This window comes from Pseudophryne corroboree, unplaced genomic scaffold (assembly GCF_028390025.1).
Source record: "Pseudophryne corroboree isolate aPseCor3 unplaced genomic scaffold, aPseCor3.hap2 scaffold_888, whole genome shotgun sequence".
NCBI classification, from domain to species: domain Eukaryota; kingdom Metazoa; phylum Chordata; class Amphibia; order Anura; family Myobatrachidae; genus Pseudophryne; species Pseudophryne corroboree.
The window spans coordinates 8,115-16,228 of NW_026970467.1; positions in this window are offsets into that span (position 1 = coordinate 8,115).

Sequence of the window (8,114 nt, forward strand, 5' to 3'; positions counted from 1 at the left end):
GTGATGAGTGGGTTCGGTTCGTCGGAATCCGGACCCCCCGAACTTCACCCATTTTACATGGGTCCGAGGCAGGTTCGAACCTTCCCGCCTTGCTCGGCTAGCCCGAGCGCGCCCGAACGTCATCATCCCGCTGTCGGATTCCCGCGAGATTCGGATGTCTGCATTCGTGGAAAGGGGTCCCATGTGTAAACATGGGACCCCTTTCAGTCCGTCTGGTCCGGGTGTTCGGTTTGTTGTTTTGCCAAGTACGTGGATTTAATCTGGAACCTGGATCAGGTGAGTATAATTATCTTTTATTTTCAGGTACCCGTGGATTCTACTTGGAGAAGAGGACCGACTGCTTCGTGTCAACATAGGTAAGTATTTGTGTGTCGGCAGGTGTGAAATAAAGTTATACTTTCACGGTGTCTGTGTCCTGTTTTTATTTGGGTATTTTTTTCCCAGTAGAACTACAGGTACCAGCGGGCCCGTTTTTCTCCCGCATGCTGGTACTTGTGGTTCTCAAAGTACCAGATTGCGGGGGAGGCTTGCTGGGACTTGTAGTACTACTGGAAAAAACAATATTCTTTCAATTTTCTCAAGGCTATCAGCCTCCCATCCGCAGCCCTTGGATGGGGGGGACAGCCTCGGGCTTCACCCCTGGCCCTTGGGTGGCTGGGGGGGGGGACCCCTTGATTGAAGGGGTCCCCACTCCCCCAGGGTACCCCGGCCAGGGGTGACTAGTTGGATATTTAATGCCACGGCCGCAGGGCACTGTATAAAAGTGACCCCCGGCTGTGGCATTATCTGTCCAGCTAGTGGAGCCCGATGCTGGTGTAAAAATAATGGGGGACCCTACTCTTTTTGTCCCCCGTATTTTTTGCACCAGCACCAGGCGCAGAGCCCGGAGCTGGTTTTAAAAATACGGGGGATCCCCTGTCCGTTTTTCCCCCGGATTTTTAGAACCAGGACCGGCTCGAAGAGCCCGAGGCTGGTTATGCTTTGGAGGGGGGACCCCACGCAATTTTTCTTTTCCGGGTTTTTCACATTCCATTTAAAAAAAAAAATAATAATAATAATCTTTAAAAAAATATATAAATAATACTTGTGCCTCCAAAAAAGACAAACCAAGTACCTAATCCCTTCTAATATAAATAGATATGCTATTACCCCAAAAAAATATTATTTTTTATTAGATTCCGCCTGCAAAGTGTGGCGGATTGAAAATGACGAATTTACTGTTTAAAAGCACTGTTGTCGAATTTACAAACTTCAATTGAATATACTTTTGTTGAATTGCCGCATTTGTACCATTGCAGAAAAGTCGAATTTGTCAAATGTCGAATTTTAAAAAGTCGAATTTTGAAAGGATGCAAGAATAGGCCCCGCCCCCTTCTTCACATCAGCCGTCCCCTTCTACCCCTGTACCTTGCTCTCTCCTGTCTGTGCTCTCTCCCGTCTGTAGGACTAGGCCCCGCCCCCTTCTTACCCTCCAGTGACTGCTCTCTCCTGACAAGTGGACCAGGCCTGCCCCCTACACGCTGCTGGTGTCTTCATTGTTACTTGGTCTGGAGCTCTGTTGGGGAGAGAACTCACGTGAGCTCATTAAGAATGAGGAACTGGGATGTTTTAATTTTATTGTGAGTAGTGTAGTGTGGTGATGTAGTATGTTGTATGGGGGGTTTAGTGTAACTATGAAGTGCAGCATATGGGAGGGCTATAGCATAGTGATGTAGTGTGGCATATGGGGGGTGGTAGCGCATAGGCGTGCGTACAGGGGGTGCCTGGTGCGCACAGGCACTCCCTAATGTCCAGCACCGCTGCACGCCACGCTTGCTGTGGCACAGTGATCGCTGAGTGTGTGATCGGTGGAGCCTAGCCTGTAGCTCATTTCCGTACCTCCCACCACCGCTGCGCCCGCCCCCCCTCTGCCTGCTGCTAATACAATGCTGAGTGCATTCGTCAGCGGCCTCACTGGGGGGACTGGTGTCACCTTGCAATGTGACGTGGTGATGTCCGCCTATGCTCTCCTCCCGCCCAGGGCCGGCTCCAGGCATGTTCGACTGGAGCGGCCGCGCGGGGCGCCACTCTTTTAGGGCGCCGCACGCTGCGGCCGCCATATTCCTGCCTGGAGCCAGCCTTCAAACTGTGTGTGTGTGCGCGCAGCGCGCTGTGCGGCGCCGGCGTCTGACGTTAGACGCCGGCGCCGCGCAGCGCAGACGGAATCGTTCATCCGTCCAGCCGCCCGCCCGCCTGCCTGCCTGGGCCCACAGCAGTACTCCCCCTCCCGGCTCCCAGCACCGCAGTCCGCAGTGACAATGCCATGTAAGTTAAAATCTGCACTGTGGGGGCATTATATATCTGGCACTGTGGGGGCATTATGTTTATTCATGTGGGGGCATATCTGCACTGTGGGGGCATTATATATCTGGCACTGTGGGGGCATATCTGCACTGTGGGGGCATTATATATCTGGCACTGTGGGGGCATATCTGCACTGTGGGGGCATTATATATCTGGCACTGTGGGGGCATAGCTGCACTGTGGGGGCATTGATTCTTGCACTGTGGGGGCATATCTGCACTGTGGGGGCATTATATATCTGGCACTGTGGGGGCATATCTGCACTGTGGGGGCATTATATATCTGGCACTGTGGGGGCATAGCTGCACTGTGGGGGCATTGTTTCTTGCACTGTGGGGGCATATCTGCACTGTGGGGGCATTATATATCTGGCACTGTGGGGGCATATCTGCACTGTGGGGGCATTATATATCTGGCACTGTGGGGGCATATCTGCACTGTGGGGGCATTATATATCTGGCACTGTGGGGGCATTATGTTTCTTGCACTGTGGGGGCATATCTGCACTGTGGGGGCATTATGTATCTGGCACTGTGGGGGCATATCTGCACTGTGGGGGCATTATATATCTGGCACTGTGGGGGCATAGCTGCACTGTGGGGGCGTTATGTTTCTGGCACTGTGGGGGCATATCTGCACTGTGGGGGCATTATGTATCTGGCACTGTGGGGGCATATCTGCACTGTGGGGGCATTATATATCTGGCACTGTGGGGGCATATCTGCACTGTGGGGGCATTATATATCTGGCACTGTGGGGGCATATCTGCACTGTGGGGGCATTATATATCTGGCACTGTGGGGGCATATCTGCACTGTGGGGGCATTATATATCTGGCACTGTGGGGGCATAGCTGCACTGTGGGGGCATTGATTCTTGCACTGTGGGGGCATATCTGCACTGTGGGGGCATTATATATCTGGCACTGTGGGGGCATATCTGCACTGTGGGGGCATTATATATCTGGCACTGTGGGGGCATAGCTGCACTGTGGGGGCATTGTTTCTTGCACTGTGGGGGCATATCTGCACTGTGGGGGCATTATATATCTGGCACTGTGGGGGCATATCTGCACTGTGGGGGCATTATATATCTGGCACTGTGGGGGCATATCTGCACTGTGGGGGCATTATATATCTGGCACTGTGGGGGCATTATGTTTCTTGCACTGTGGGGGCATATCTGCACTGTGGGGGCATTATGTATCTGGCACTGTGGGGGCATATCTGCACTGTGGGGGCATTATATATCTGGCACTGTGGGGGCATAGCTGCACTGTGGGGGCATTATGTTTCTGGCACTGTGGGGGCATATCTGCACTGTGGGGGCATTATGTATCTGGCACTGTGGGGGCATATCTGCACTGTGGGGGCATTATATATCTGGCACTGTGGGGGCATATCTGCACTGTGGGGGCATTATATATCTGGCACTGTGGGGGCATAGCTGCACTGTGGGGGCATTATGTTTCTGGCACTGTGGGGGCATATCTGCACTGTGGGGGCATTATGTATATGGCACTGTGGGGGCATATCTGGCACTGGGGGCATTAATGTATCTGACACTGTGGGGGGCAATAATGCATCTGGCACTGTGTGGGCACTTATGCATCTGGCAATATGTGGGCATTTATGTATCTGGCACTGGGGGGATTTATGTATCTGGCCCTGTGGTGGCATATCTGGCACTGTGCGGGCATTTTTATATATGGCACAGTGGGGACATATCTGGCACTGTGTGGGCATTTTTATATCTGGCACTGTGTGGGCACTTATGTATCTGGCACTGCGGGGGCATCATGTATCTGGCACTGTGGGGGGCATATCTGCACTGTGGAGGCACTTATGTATCTGGCACTTTGGGGGCATTTATGTATCTGAACTGTGGGTGCATATCTGGCACTGTGTGGCCATTTATGTAGCTGGCACTGCTGGGGGGCATGTCACGTGTAGCTGGCACTGCTGGGGGGCATGTCATGTAGTGTTCCCGCTAGGCGTCTGTGGCTAGGCAATGTGTCTCAGTGCTGTGCCTGGCGCAAAGTGTATAGGAGGTTCTACCTGGTGCAGTGTGTATTAGCTGCACTACTGTGTGGTGTAATGCAAATTGCCACTATTATGTGGCCACGTACCTTCCCCACGAAGTAACTCCCATTAATTTTTGCTGCGCGCCTTCGGCGCGCACTGTCCATGCTTTGACATATAGGTGTGGGAACAACAAGCAGTATGTACATCATTTTGCCCTCCTAACTTAAAAATGTGCCCTCCCTGTGATCAGCACCATGCCCTAAAAAGTGAACACTATCCTGTGTAGCTGGCACTGCTGGGGGGCATGTCATGTGTAGCTGGCACTGCTGCGGGGCATGTCATGTGTAGCTGGCACTGCTGCGGGGCATGTCATGTGTAGCTGGCACTGCTGGGAGGCATGTCATGTCTATCTGGCACTGCTGGGAGGCATGTCATGTCTATCTGGCACTGCACATTATGTGTATCTGGCACTATACTGGAGACATTGTGTGTAAGGAACACTACTGTGGCTATGTGTAAGGCTGCTAATTGTGTGAAAATATTTTTACAGTTTGATGATATGAAGTTACGAGTCCACGCTCACTTTTCCAGAGGCCACACCCACTTTTCCGGGAGCGCGCGCGCCTTCGGCGCGCGCATGGGGGGGGGGGGGGCGCTTTTACATTTTCTCGCTCAGGGTGCTAGTAGGCCTGGAGCCGGCCCTGCTCCCGCCCACCCGTGCTTTCCTCCCGCTGCGGTCTCTCAGTCCTAGTGTGCCGCGGCTGCCACACCACTGGCAGTGTTCTTCTAGGGGGGACTGGGAGCCGCCGGCAGACACATTCTGCTGAGACTTACTTGTCAGTGCGGGTTCCGGATGGCAGGCGGCGGGTGGGAGGGCAGACGGGGAGCAGGTGTCACAAGGAGTGTGTGGGTAACTAATTCACAATACTTCCGCTCAACGTGGCACTGCTGGTCCTTCATCTCCCATGTCTCTTCACCAGGTGGCGGGCGGCCCGGAAATTAAGTGATGTGTTGTGCAGCAGTCAGTGTGAAGTGACTGTGAGTAACACTGATGGTGCTGATGATGCTGCTGCAGAATCGGGAAGCAATTAATTCATAAATATAATGTACTCTATCAGTGTATTATACATACATAAACATGTACATACGTGTATTTGTGTATACATGTATATACATGAGTGTGTGTGCATATATATATATATATATATACAGCCAGTTCCCAGGAACAAAAGTCCTCCCCCGCTTCCGCTAAGTCCACAGCATGACGCTGGGGCTCCACTGGTGGAGCCAGGTGCGGTGGGGGCCCGTCTCAAGTGCTTCAGCAATCAGTGGGCTTGCTCACAGGTGGATCCCTGGATTCTACAAGTAGTGTCTCAGGGATTCAAGCTGGAATTCGAGACGTCTCCCCCTCGCCGTTTCCTAAAATCTGCCTTGCCAACATCTCCCTTGGACAGGGAGGCTGTGATAGAGGCAAATTCACAAGCTGTATTTGCAGCAGGTGATAGTCAAGGTACCCCTCCTTCAACAAGGAAGGGGTTACTATTCCACAATGTTTGTGGTACCGAAACCGGACGGTTCGGTGAGACCCATTTTAAATTTAAAATCTTTGAACACGTATATAAAACGGTTCAAGTTCAAGATGGAATCGCTCAGGGCGGTTATCTCAAGCCTGGAGGAAGGGGATTACATGGTATCACTGGACATCAAGGATGCTTACCTGCATGTCCCCATTTACTCTCCTCACCAGGAGTACCTCAGATTTGTGGTACAGGACTGTCATTCTGCGGCGGGACTGCCGCATTCTAGATCAGTAAAAGCCCATTCCACGAGGAAGGTGGGCTCTTCTTGGGCGGCTGCCCGAGGGGTCTCTGCTTTACAACTTTGCCGAGCTGCTACTTGGTCGGGGTCAAACACATTTGCAAGATTTTACAAGTTTGACACCCTGGCTGAGGAGGACCTGGAGTTCGCTCATTCGGTGCTGCAGAGTCATCCGCACTCTCCCTCCCGTTTGGGAGCTTTGATATAATCCCCATGGTCCTTACGGAGTCCCAGCATCCACTAAGGACGTCAGAGAAAATAAGATTTTACTCACCGGTAAATCTATTTCTCGTAGTCCGTAGTGGATGCTGGGCGCCCATCCCAAGTACTTGTACATAGTTATTGTTAACAAAAGGGTTATTGTTGAGAGCCATCTGTGCAGAGGCTCCGTTGTTGTCATACTGTTAACTGGGTATAATATCACGAGTTGTACGGTGTGATTGGTGTGGCTGGTATGAGTCTTACCCGGGATTCAAAATCCTTCCTTAGTGTCAGCTCTTCCGGGCACAGTATCCTAACTGAGGTCTGGAGGAGGGTCATAGGGGGAGGAGCCAGTGCACACCAGGTAGTCCTAAAGCTCTCTTTAGTTGTGCCAAGTCTCCTGCGGAGCCGCTATTCCCCATGGTCCTTACGGAGTCCCAGCATCCACTACGGACTACGAGAAATAGATTTACCGGTGAGTAAAATCTTATTTTATATATATATATATATATATATATATATATATATATATATGACTTGGGGTTTGTTTTATTAGATAGAGCATGTCCCTGTGAAGTGCCTTTTGGGGTTGTGGTTTTTCAGAAAGTTACAGGTTTTTTTTAATTAAGAGAAATATGCCCCATTATAGAGATCGGGCATTTCAATTTGTTGCGCCTGCGCAGTGGCCGCCAGCAGGGGGTGTACTAGAGTGCCTTCTCTTGAGAGCCGCAATATGGCCGCCTTCTCCCCGGTTATTCTGTAAATAGGAAAATAACCTCACAGGTTCACATAGGGCAGAGTTGCCACTACTAGTGCAGGGCTGTAACTTACAGTACTAAGGAAAAGCCATATACTAAAGCGGCACGGTGACCTCACCCCTCTCAGAGACACCAGGGCGCAGCACACTGGTACACACACCTGTTAGCTCAGGGCAGCACTATAGGACCCTCCTGTAATGCTGTGCTGGCGGCGTGTAGTGATCAGGGCACTGGGAGACTGGCTGGCTGGTCTCCGTCTCTGCTGCCTATAGAACTTCCACCTCTGTTATATATCAGGGCTGCTCTCCTGTTATGATTCCAATACTCTGGTCTGGGGATATCTTATAGCAAGGACCTGAGTACTGGAACGTAATGCTTGGAAAGGGAGTGGGAACGGGAATAGCCCCTGGCGCCCTATCTCCGTTGTCTCGCCCGTGCTGTCAGAAATCTCTTGCGAGACTATGGTTGCTTGGGCCCATGGCAGCCGCGTTTGAAGGGCGGATTACGTCTGCCCAACTCCGATGCCCCCTCAGGTCTTAATGGGAGACAAAGAGAAATCCGAGACAGGGTGATAACAAGGGGCCCTCTACTAAACAACAAAGCCAGGGGCTCAAAACTAACTTTAAACTAGAGTATATGCGGAAAACCGCCAGGGAAAAGGACAACCAAAATACCCACTTGTCCACTCTTCTACCCGGCACCGGCGAGTTCCGGAGAGGAGTGTGGGAGCGTAAACCTCCGCAAATGCACCAACACAGAATACAAAATAAAGCGGCCTAGGCCGCAGCACGCGGCAGAGCCGCCACTCACGAAAACCACACGAGATCCTCTAGCGACTGTTGCGGGTAAATGAGGACTGGAAGACTCCTTGGGAAGAGATGACAACACTAAGATTCAGGAACTCTGAGGACAGGAATGACCGGACACAGCAGAACTGGAACAGACGTCAGCAAACCAAAGCAGCATGCAG